The sequence below is a fragment of the Erithacus rubecula genome (assembly GCF_903797595.1).
Source record: "Erithacus rubecula genome assembly, contig: SUPER_W_unloc_4, whole genome shotgun sequence".
NCBI classification, from domain to species: Eukaryota; Metazoa; Chordata; class Aves; order Passeriformes; family Muscicapidae; genus Erithacus; species Erithacus rubecula.
In genome coordinates, this window is record NW_027636323.1 from 693,583 (window position 1) to 705,599 (window position 12,017).

The following is a 12,017-nucleotide window of genomic DNA, read 5'->3' on the forward strand; positions in this document are numbered from 1 at the left end:
TACTGTCATATTTTTTCAATCACTGAAGGCGCTGTAAAAAATTTGTCAATACAAGAAACAGAGAACTTGAACAGCAGCCAGGAAAAACCAGCTTCAGTAATCAAGGTAGCCCCTCCCTTCTCACCCAAGCAGACAGCGAATGCTTGGTTTACTGATGCTTCAGCCAAAAGAGAAGGAAAGGTGTGGAAATATAAAGCTGTAGCCTTACACATTTCCTCCAGTGAGCAGATCATCACAGAAGGGGAAGGCAGTGCTCAAATTGGAGAGCTCACAGCTGTTTGGAGTATTTTTCAAAAGGAAAAACAAAATACTTCCCTTGTTTGTATTTACACTGATTCTTATGCTGTTTTTAAAGGCTGTACAGAATGGTTGACCTTTTGGCAACAGAATGATTGGGAAGTTAATAGGATTCCAGTGTGGCAGAAAGAAAAATGGCAAGACATTTTAGAAATTGCAAGTCAGGGAAGTTTTGCCATGGGGTGGGTAGCCTCTCACCAGACAGATGGGAATCCAGCAGGAGAATGGAATAACAGAGCTGATGAATTAGCAGGATTGAGCCCCCTGAAAAAGGAAGAAATCATTGAAGATTGGGAACGGTTGCTAGAGTGGGTACATGTAAAAAGACAACACACAGGGGCAAAGGATTTGTACAAAGAAGCTCATGCTCGAGGTTGGCCTGTTACCAGAGAAATGTGTAAAACTTGTGTATCAGCCTGCGAGCAGTGTCGCAAACGGCTGGAGAGCCATCCTTTAGAGGATAACCCATTACACTTGAGAGGAGGGAAAGGCTTATGGGATGCATGGCAGGTAGATTACATTGGTCCCTTTAAGCGATCAGGAGGAAAACATTTTGTGTTAGTAGGAGTTGAGATAATGTCAGGATTGGTACAGGCTGAGGCCTTCAAAAGGGCTACAGGAGAAAATACTGTTAAAGCATTGCAGATATGGTTTGGGACTTTCCCAAAACCACAAGAAATTCAGTCTGATAATGGGTCTCACTTGCTAAAGTAGTGCAAGATTGGGCACAAAGTGAAGGAATAAAATGGGTTTTCCACACCCCTTACTACCCTCAAGCCAACGGAATCCTAGAAAGGACCAATGGTCTCCTGAAACGGCTTCTGAAACCACAGGAAGGAAACTGGGATGAACAGCTGCCTAAAGCCATTCAAGGTGTTAATGAAAGATGGGGGGTGAATGGGTGCCCAAAAATCAATGCTTTTTGCCCCAAAGCTCTAACCATAATTCCTTCATTAAAAGGACCTGCTAATCCTAAGGATACAGCCCATTATCCTGGACAACCTGTCCTAGTAGACCTCCCTGTGGTAGGAGAGGTACCACTTGTACTGAAAACTCCTTTGAATAAATTTGCATGGGTAGCATCTGATGCTGTAGGAAAACAGCATCGGATAAATACCCGTTGGTATATTCCATCATTCTAATGCACTGCCACTAGATGGCAGTTTTTACTGTGTTTATAATTTCAGGTGAACTCCAAGGGACATTTGGAATGACATAAAAGCCAGATAGCCATGTTAACAGTAATAATATTCCTCTACATCCTACCATACCTACATGGCCAAAGCCCAGCTGAATGGCCATGGACTCATGCTACCATCAGGTACACCAGTGCTCAAGGATCCTACCCTGGAGGTCGTCATCCAAACTTAGCAACCGTAGTGTTGCATGACTCTGAGGTATACCATCAAAATGAGTGGGACTGGGATTGAAAGGACTGGGTCCGGATGCTAACTGGGACAATTGGTGAAAACATTGAGGTAGGATGCAGAAAGGTAGAGGGATCCTCCCATGAGAAAGCCACCTCCATTGCAGTAAGTGGAAACCTTTTGGAACCAAACATAACGAATAGTTTGCACCCCGACATTACAGAGAAACTTTGTCCCACTAAAGCTTGGAGATGCAAAAGACAAACTCATTTTTTGTTGTGTTGTCGGCAGGATAATGTTGGTAATTACACCTTAGACCCCAGCACCAACATTGTTGAAATCACCAAGCTTTGTGAGCATGAACCTACCGATTGCTGGCACAATTTCACCTTTATGAAACCAACCTATGTGACATGCAATTGGCAAAAAGACCCGACAGATCCGTTAGGTTTACAAGGTCTGACTTACAAGTTCAAAATAAATGCTATAGCAAAACCTGTGTTAACTGCGATAATGATAAACCCTGGTATGCAGTTTCCCTTAGTAATGGACAGAAAAAACAAAGTTTTTCCTCCCCTTACACTAGTACAAGGTTCTGATGTTGCCATCCAATGTGAATTAATTGTTGGATCTCTTGTTGAACCCATACATAGCTCTGCTATAGGATCTCATGGCCATGTCTTACATTGTGAGACTCAAAATCAGAATTGTTGGTTGAACCTAACTGATCTGCAGCTCTTTCACAAGGTGTTATGTGGTGAGAACAACACTAAACACTGGGGCGAACTTGATGTCAATGTTGTAACGCCTGTAACATCCACTACCCAACCACCGGTTGTGCTGAAGCCAAAGATTTTTGAAATTGGGCCTTACATAATTAAAAAAAAATGGACAACAACAAATATTATTTAACCCGGCATGGTTCCTTAAACAAGTTATATTATTGATGCAGAACAATGTTTCAGAAATTCAGCCAAAATGTTAACCTTTTTTACAAACTTTATTTAAGGGGTGGACCACCTGGCTGTGGAAGCAGACTCCTTCTAAAAAACGCATGGCAAGGGACATAATCGGTGTTGTGGGAACAGGATTGGGAATTTTAAATAGCATTGATTTGGAGGTATTAATGAACAAATTGGTTGCCACCACCAGAGACCTGACCAAATTGAAACAACCTCTGCAGTCCTCTTTAACAGCCCTGGGGATGCAACAGTGGTTATTATCAAACATTTTACCAGATTGGGAAAAGGCAAATGTAAATGATATCAAATTGATAATTGATGCTCTTGGTACTGCTCTAAACAACATCTCTTTAGCCCTCAGCTATATCCAGGCACAGCTTTGGATGCAAACAGTTGTTGCCTCAATTATAAGGGAAGGGGAAAAGGCATCTTCCCTACTGAAATCCAGACAATAATTTGGGACAATGCTAATGATTTTGAAAGGAAGTTTCAGTCCTGGTGGAATTTGGTAAACTTTGCCTACAACCCCAGCACAAACACAGCCACAGCCTTTGTGCTGACAATAAGCAACGCTTCAGTGCATTTGATATACCCCATCATTGCATTAGGATTGAATCACGATGGAACTATTCTCTATCCTTTCGAGCATAGAGAATGGGCCCGTCAAATTGGTGAGAAATGGCAAACTGTTAATTTGGAATCTTGTGTTGTTCGGGAGCAACTGGGTTTCATGTGTGAAAGCAATGCCATTGTGGCCCAAGACATCTGTTTAGACACAGAGCAAAATATCTGTCATTTTGAAATACACCTTGATGAGACTCCTGCAACAGTGCTGGTGTACATAGGAAATGGATGTGTGTGTGTAAGAACTGCTTGCAACTCAGTGTTTGTAGAAAATGTAACAGTGGATCTAAAAAATAATTTAAATTTTTGTGTTTGTAATTTTACCACAATCATGGGCTCTGACTTTTCCTATACTGCTCCGGTTATGTCTTATCATCTTTTGCAATCCAGTTTTACACTGATTCATCAGTTAGTGCCTGCTCCCATCGGGATGAACCTCACTTTGATTAAACAATTGTTGCTTCACCAGGACTTAATTGGAATCTTGGGAAAGATCAAGAAAAATGGACAGAAAACCCTGGTGACAGTTCATCATGATGTGAAAGAAATACATCGGGTCTTAGAAAGGGTAAAAGGGGATGCTGAACTCAGGTGGTGGGATACTCTTTTTGGGTGGTCACCTACTGCTGCCGGCATCCTAAACAAATTGTGTCATCCCATCGTTGTGCTTTTGATTTTGGTTTTGATCAGTTTTGTTTTGTCAGTCATTCTATATATCCTGAATTGGAGAATGGTAAAACAGCTGACACAATTGGCATCAACAATGGAAGCACATAATTTGATCACTACTCCATCTGCTAAAGATACCCCTAAAGTTATTGACACCAGACAAATTACACGAGCAGTAAAAGTCAGGCCTTTAACAGCAAACTGATTAAAATTGTTTGTTGCTTGTTATGATTGGTATGATTAGGTTAGTAATGTTAATATTTCAATTGAAAGCAGTTTTGGAAAATAATTGTTTTAGTCATAAAAACATATTATAATTGATATTGATTTGCTTTAATTTTAATTATTTCAATTTTAATTGTTTGGATGTTATTTTACTTATTTGTTTTAATTCTAATTGTTTGAATTTTAATTGTTTGGATGTTATTTTATTGATTTGTTATAATATTGATTTTTTTGAAAGTTATATATGATTGTGATTTGTTTCGAAAATTGTTTTAATCAATTTTGTTGTGATTATTTTGCTGCTTTTTTTTTTGTGTTTATTTATTTTATTTTCTTTTCCCTTTTCCCTTTCTCTTCTTATCCCTGTTTTTTTTGTTTTCCCTGTTCTCGGGATATGCTACCAATGACGGGTCGTGAAGATGCTACAATGTCACAACATCATGCTGATGGAGTTTCTCAGCGATGCTCGTTGGTCACGGGGTGATGTGAAAGTCCGTCTGAGCCTCTCGTCTGTTTCTGCCCAACGACCCTCGCCTGAGGCCTGCGCTGGCCAGGGATGGGAGGAACGCCAAGTGACTGTTCCGCAGGTGATGCCTACCAGGACTGGTTTCTCATGACAACTAGTCACGGAGAGTTTACTCACCAAGCTCCCACAGATGGAAGAACAATGGACTGGTCCGGTATGGGCTGCCCTGCCTGTGTCCATAACAACAAAGATGGTTTGGTGTGCCTTGAAGTGTCCTGCTTCCACCTGTTCCTCAGGGTAACGATCTCCACATACAATAGTCCATAAATCTTCCCACCTTTTGGCCAGAAGCCACTCGCTTTGGGAAAGGACTATAAAAGTGTTTTTCTAAGAGGAGACCCCTGAGATCTCCCCAGACGTCAACAGACATCTATTGGCTGGGTCCACGAGGATTCGTCTGCCCGTCTTGGTAGCTATAATCCCGACCCTCCTTTCTCTCTCTCTCTTTCTCTCTGTCCCACTATCGCACTTTGGTTGGCACTAAATAAAGTGCATTTGTGCAAAAGAAAACTGGTTTGGTTCCCTGCTGTGTCTTTTGCACTCTGAGATCCATAAAAGAACCAGTCGCGACTTCTGCTCAGGTTGGGCAGATCGTAACACATCTCAACAGCACACAGCCAGCAGTATCAGATGAATCAAGATGCCATTATCCACACCCATAAAATTTTGGCTAGAAAGTCAAAGGGTGCTCAGTAAAACCCACTCACCCTTTAACAGCTCCAGTTTGCCTGTGGGCAAGTCTGACAGACAATAGAAATTGACTGTAGGCTATTGTGCCTTTAAAGAAGTGACTCCACTGTGGGAGCTAAGACAGAGTACTGTGGATTTAATTAACATAAGCAGCTTGATAACCAAGATGCCTTGGCAAGAGCAAACAGAGCTTTGTAGACTCCATGAAGATTGGATCAAGACTGGTGACAGGAAAGAAGGAATCAGATAGAAATGTTGCAAATGTGTAAGCTTGTTTGTGTGATGTTTAACCCAACCAATGTGGTAAAAAAATACTAGCTTTCCTAAAAATGGTATATAAGCATATGTAGCTGAGAGTAAAATTGGATTCTGATCAGCAGTCAGTAGACCCCCTCTCTCTCCCAGTGTTTATTCTCCAGTGCTGAGTGCTGCCGTGCCGGACACACTGGATCTCCAGGAGGAGCTGGAGCCCAAAGCAGCAAAGTGGCTCCATTGAAATTGCCGATGCATTTTTCTCCATTCCTTTGGCAGCAGAGTGCAGGCCTCAGTTTGCTTTCACCTGGAGAGGCGTGCAGTACACCTGGAACTGACTGCCCCAGGGGTGGAAACACAGCCCCACCATCTGCCACGGGCTGATCCAGGCTGCACTGGAAAAGGGTAAAGCTCAAAAACATCTGCAATACATCAATAACATCATTGTGTGGAGGAAATAAAAGTATTTGAGAAAGGAGAGAGGATCATCCAGATTCTGCTGGAAGGAGATTTTGCCATCAACAAGAGCAAAGTCAAGGGACCTGCCTGAGAGATCCAGTTCCTGGGAATAGAGTGGCAAGATGGACAGAGCCAGATCCCCACTGAAATGATCAATGAGATCATGACAGTGTCTGCACCAACCAGCAAGAAGGAAACACAAGCTTTCCTAGGGGCCATAGGTTTTTAGAGAAGGCATTCCTGAGTGCAGCCACATTGTGAGCCCTCTCTGCCTGGTCACCCTAAGAAGAACAATTCCAGCTGTGGCCCTGAACAGCAACAAACCTTCACCCAGACCAAGCAGAAAATTGCTCATGCAGTGACCTTGGCCCAGTCAGGACGGGACCAGAGGTGAGGAATGTGCTTTACTCTGCAGCCAAGAACAATGGCTTGTCCTGGAGCCTTTGGCAAAAGGTGCCTGGAGACACTCCAGGCCGAGCACTAGAATTCTTGAGTCAAAGTTACAGAAAGTCTGAAGCAAACTACACTGACCAAAAAAAAAAACCAAAACCCCAACAAAGTCTTATTCGCCTATAATAAGAAAGTCCAAGCAACCTCAAAAGAAATTATCACAAAAGCACAACTCCTCCTGGCACCCTGACTACCAGTGCTGGGGTGGATGTTTAAAGAAAAGGCTCCTCTACCCACCACGCCACCCACACCACATGGAGCCCATGGATTGCTCTCATCACACAACACGGCCGGATTAGAAACACAAATCACCCTGAAATTTTAAAAACACTTAAAACCGGCCACAAGATAAAAACTTTAGCCTCACTAACAAAAAGGAGCAGTAACAAGTAACCCAGGCTGAAAAGCTCCACCATACAACCAACTACCAGCACACGAAACACGCTGTGCTCCTGTCACTGACAGTTTCTGTCTCATGGTTGAGATGAACCAGAAGTGGAAAGTGGCCACAGGGAGCCCCACACGACGAGTCACACAAGCTACTGAAGGAGAAGGTGAATCAAGTGCACTTGCTGAACTCAAAGCCATTCAGCTGGCCATGGACACTGCTGAAAGAGAGAACTGGCCAAAGCTCTACCTTTATACTGAATCAGAAATAGTAACCAATGCTCTGTGGAGTTAGCTAGAAAGGTAAAAAAGACCAGCTAGCAATATAAAGGAAAACCAATTGAGGCTGTTGATGAGTGCAAAAACATTGCCACTCAGACAAACTCTCTGTACAAGTCCATCACGAAGATGGCCACGTCCTCAAAAGTCAGACTAATAAAGAACACTTAAACAAGGAGCAAGTAGATCAAGCTGCAAAAATAGCGATGTCACCAATAAATTTAAATTAGAAACATAAAGGAGAGTTGTTCCTAGCTGAATAGGCCCATACTGCCTCAAGCCATCAAGGCAAAAATGCCACCTATAAGTAGGCACAAAACTGAAAAGCAGATTTAACTATAAATTGCATTTCTCAAGTTATGCATAACTGTAAGACATGTGCTAAAATCAAGCAAGCCAAGGCGATAAAGCCTCTCTAGTATGGGGGGCAGTATTCCAAATATAAGTATAAAGAAGCCGCCAAGCAAATGAACTACATCACACTGCCTCAAACCCCTCAAGGCAAGTGCTACATGATCACAATTGTAGAAGCCACCACTAGATCATTAGAAACCTACCCTGTACCTCACACTACTACTCAAAACACCGTTCGAAGCCCGAAAAAGCAAGTCCTATAAAGACACAGCACCCCTGAGAGAATCGTCAGACAACAGGACCCATTTCAAGAACAGCCTTAGAAACACCTCAGCCAAAAAACAGAATATTGAATAAATAGATCATATCCCTTATCACACACCAACTGCCAGGAAAGTTGAACTGTACAACAGACTACTTAAAATTACCCTAAAGGCACTTGGCAGGGAAACATCCAAAAATTGAGAAATGAACTTAACAAAAGCCACCCAAAATAGTCAACACCTGAGAGTCCATCACTCAAGCAAGTCCTGCCCAGTCTGAAGCCTTGCACACAGTGGATGGGGATAAAGTCCCTGTAGTACACATAAAAGGTATTTTAAGACTGTTTAGATTAGTCCCACCTCAAGCAAAGGCAAACTAATCAGTACAATTTTGTTTTGCTTAAAAACCTAGTTACACTTAGTAGGTAATGCAGAAAGATAAAGAAACCCATTGAGTACCAGAGAAAAACCTAATCTTAAGTGAGAACTGTGTGTAAAGTTTCACTGTGGATAAAAATATAGAGCAGAGTTGAAAGAAGTTATTAATTAAGGTAGGATGCAGATGGTAATAGAATAAGGAGTAGATAATGTCTTAAGTTGCAATGCAAGATGCAAGCAGAAGTATACATTCTATCAGCATCTGCTGAAACCAGGTGGAGCAGGTCTCCTTATCTCTTCCATGACCCACCCCTCAGAACTCCTTACAAGGAGTTATACCTTATGGGAGATGCCCCACGCAAGATGAAAAGTCAAGTATTTCCTACCTAAATAAAATCTGAAATTTGAAACATCAGAGCAACCTTTCCTAGTAAAATCCCAAAAGAAGTCCAGGCCTATCTTCATCACCACTAGATGTTAAAAAGTAACTACACCCTTCTCCAAAATCATTGCTTCAACAAAACCACATCTGTCACTCCAAGAAAACTACAGGTACCATTATTCAGACTGTAACCAACACCCTGAACAACAGGGTTACAGGTTGCATTCTGACCTTGCCTGTGTTTTTGGTCTTTATATTACTATTATTTATTTTCATTTTCCCAGTGTAAAACTGCTATTCTAAATCCCATATCTTTGCCAGGGAGCTCCTTAATTTCCAAGACATGTTAATTTAGAGGGAGGGAGTTTACATTTTCCATTTCAAGAGAAGCTCCAGAGCTCCTTATCAGACACCTGTCTTTCAAACCAAGACAGTGCCCTGCTGCAGCTCCATCCCCATGGCAGAATCCGCGCTGGATGATCCCCAGGGACCCCCGGTGGGCAGAGCCCCGCAGAGCCCTGGTGCTGCGGATCCGTGTTGGGAAGACACCTGGCTGGGGGCTCCACATCCTCCCCGTGGCCTGGATTTTCTTTGCATTTCCTCTTGTCCTTCCCAAACACCCCAAAACAGGGAAAAAATAGAGATGTTAAATAACGACCTGCTTGGGGACCCGGGGGGATCTTCCAGGGGATGCGGGGGACGCCCGGTTCCAGGGATTTGAGGGGTCCTGGGAGGGACCGGGGGGGTTGCTCAGGGCGTTTGGCACCCCAGTTCCAGCGGCTCTGGCTGTGCTGGGAGACCGCTGGGAGTGGAGGAGGAGCAGGAGGAAGAGGAGGAGCGATTTTGGAACGAAGCGCTTCTCCCGCCTGCTCTCTGAGGCCGCAGCTTCCCCCGAGTCCGACAGCATCGCCCTCCCAAAAACCCGCAGGTGAGCGGGGAGGGGGAGCTCGTCCCAAATCCATCATGGGGGGGCTCCGGGAGGGTTTTATTTTGCGGTTCAGGGGATGTTTGGATTTGCAGGAGCCCAAAGCCGAGCCCCAGAGTGGGAAGAGCGCAGAGGAGCGATCCCGGAGCCGGGGGACCCCTGGCAGCCTGGAGGGGTGCGGGAGGTTGGTGCTGAGCGGGCTCCGGGCCCCCGAGGCTGAAAGGGGCGCTGACTTTCTCCAGCTGCCCTTGGGCAGCGCCACCATCAAACCCAATGCTTTCAACCCTTGTTTTGCCCTCAAACCAGGATTTCAAAACTTTGGCACCAGGAGGGGGAGGAAAAGGCCGTGAGGAAGAGGAAGATGGGACTGGGAGCCCCAGGCAGGTGAGGAGGAAGTCAGTGTCCCTTTGCCCCTGTGTCCTGCTCCATCTCCCAGCCCAGCACGGCCCCGGCTGCAGAACAGCCCTGGGGGGATCTCCTTGCCCTTCTGTCTGGCACGGAGGCAAATCCCATCCTCTCCTTGTCTTTCCTCCCCCAGACAAGGAGCTGAGCACGGACAGCAGGGAGGACAAATCCCCACGGCAAGCCTCGGGCGTTGTAGGCCGTTTGCAGCGGCTCCCGGCGCAGGAATGCAACGGGGAGAAAAGCCCCGCAGATCCGCACCAGGAGGGGGCTGCAAACACCAAGCCGGGGATCCCAGCAGGAAAGAGCCAGCCCGGACCGGGGAGGCGGCCGGAGCTCGGAGCTGGGGCTGCGTGAGTGGCTTCATAATGGAGAGAAGCCCCACAATTGCTCGCAATGTGGGAAAGGCTTCAGGAGGAGATCTCACCTGATCAGACACCAGAGAATCCACACAGGGGGAACGGCCCCTACGAGTGTGGGGAGTGTGGGAAGAGATTTCAGCCAGAGCTCACACCTGATTGTGCACAAGAGGACCCACACTGGGGAGAGGCCCTATGAGTGTGATAAATGCAGAGAAAGAGGTTTCCGAGTAGAGCCTATCTAGTCCTGCACTATCGCAGTCACTTGATGAGAGGCCTTGTGAGTGTTTTGGACTGCGGAAGAGCTTCAAGCACAAATCACATCTCATCAGGCACGGGCTCATTCACACTGGGGAGAGGCCTACGAGTGTGATAAATGCAGGAAGAGATTTCAGACCAGAATCCAATCTCCTCCTGCACTATCGCATTCACAAGGATGAGAAGCCCTTCTGCTGCTCTGACTGCGGGAAGGGCTTCAAGCACAACTGGACTCTCGCCATGCACCAGCGCATCTACACGGGGGAGACACTCTACGAGTGTGATAATGTGGAAGGGGTTTCTGAGAGAGCCCATCTCCTCCAGCACTATCGCAGTCACAAGGATGAGAGGCCTTATGGATGTCATGACTGCGGGAAGGGCTTCAAGCAGAAATATGGCCTCACCATACACCGGCGCATCCACATGGGGAGAGACCCTACAAGTGTCCAGAGTGTGGGAAGAGCTTTCGCACAGAGATCTCTTGACCAACACCAACAGAGTCTCCATGAGAGAAGCCCTGTGAGTGCCCCCGAGTGCAGGAAGAGCTTCATGCGCTGCTGCAGCTCTATGTCCATGGCAGGATCGCTGGATGATCCCCAGTGACCTTGGTGGGCAGAGCCCCGCTGAGCCTGGTGCCTCTGATCCGGTGTTGGGAAGACACCTGGCTGGGGGCTCCACATCCTCGGGGCTCCCATCCCATTTTCAATTCTCATTCCTGCTCTCATCCCTCTCCTGTCCCCTCTTATCTGCCCGGTGTCGTTCCCATATCCCAGTCCCCATATTCCCTGTCTGTTGGGAAGGATAAGGATTTGACAGGAAGCTCTCACAGATATGTATGTACAACATTTCCATTTCTATATTTCCAGTGGTGGTTCCCTTATTGTATTCCCAATCCTATTCCCGTATTCCAGTTTCCATTCCCTGTCCCATCTTTTACGTCCCCATCCCATATCTCTCTCCAATTCCTATTTCTATATTCCATGTCCATTGCATATTCCCATTTCCTGTTCCTTTTCATTCCGTTCCAATTCGTTGTCCCCATACCCAGTTGTTGAATGTACAGCACAGAAGCCTCTGTGAGTCCTCCAAGAGAGAACAGAATGCAAAATGAAATTAAAACCTTTTGAGAAATAAAAAAATTAAGCCACTCCAACATGAAATAGAGTTCTGAGCTTTAGTTAAGGAAAGTAGAATATTCAGTTGTGTAGCTATGAAGAAGTATAAATCTTAGTTTGAAGTACGTAGAAATACATTTTAAATGCCTTAAAAAGTAAAAAGCCATAGAATCCCTTTAAAAAAGAACCTGGAATGAGAGCCTCGAAACACAGTTTCTATGCAGAATAAAAATAAAGTAAAAATATTTTTTTATTCTTCCATTAAACAGATAGGCCAGGTGCACAAGTTAGGTGTAAACTTTTGTGTTTGAGAAGCAGAATTTAACAGGTTTCGGAGAATACTTCAGCTTTTGGCTCATTGGGTTATTGTCAATAAAATCGTGTATTGCAGTGA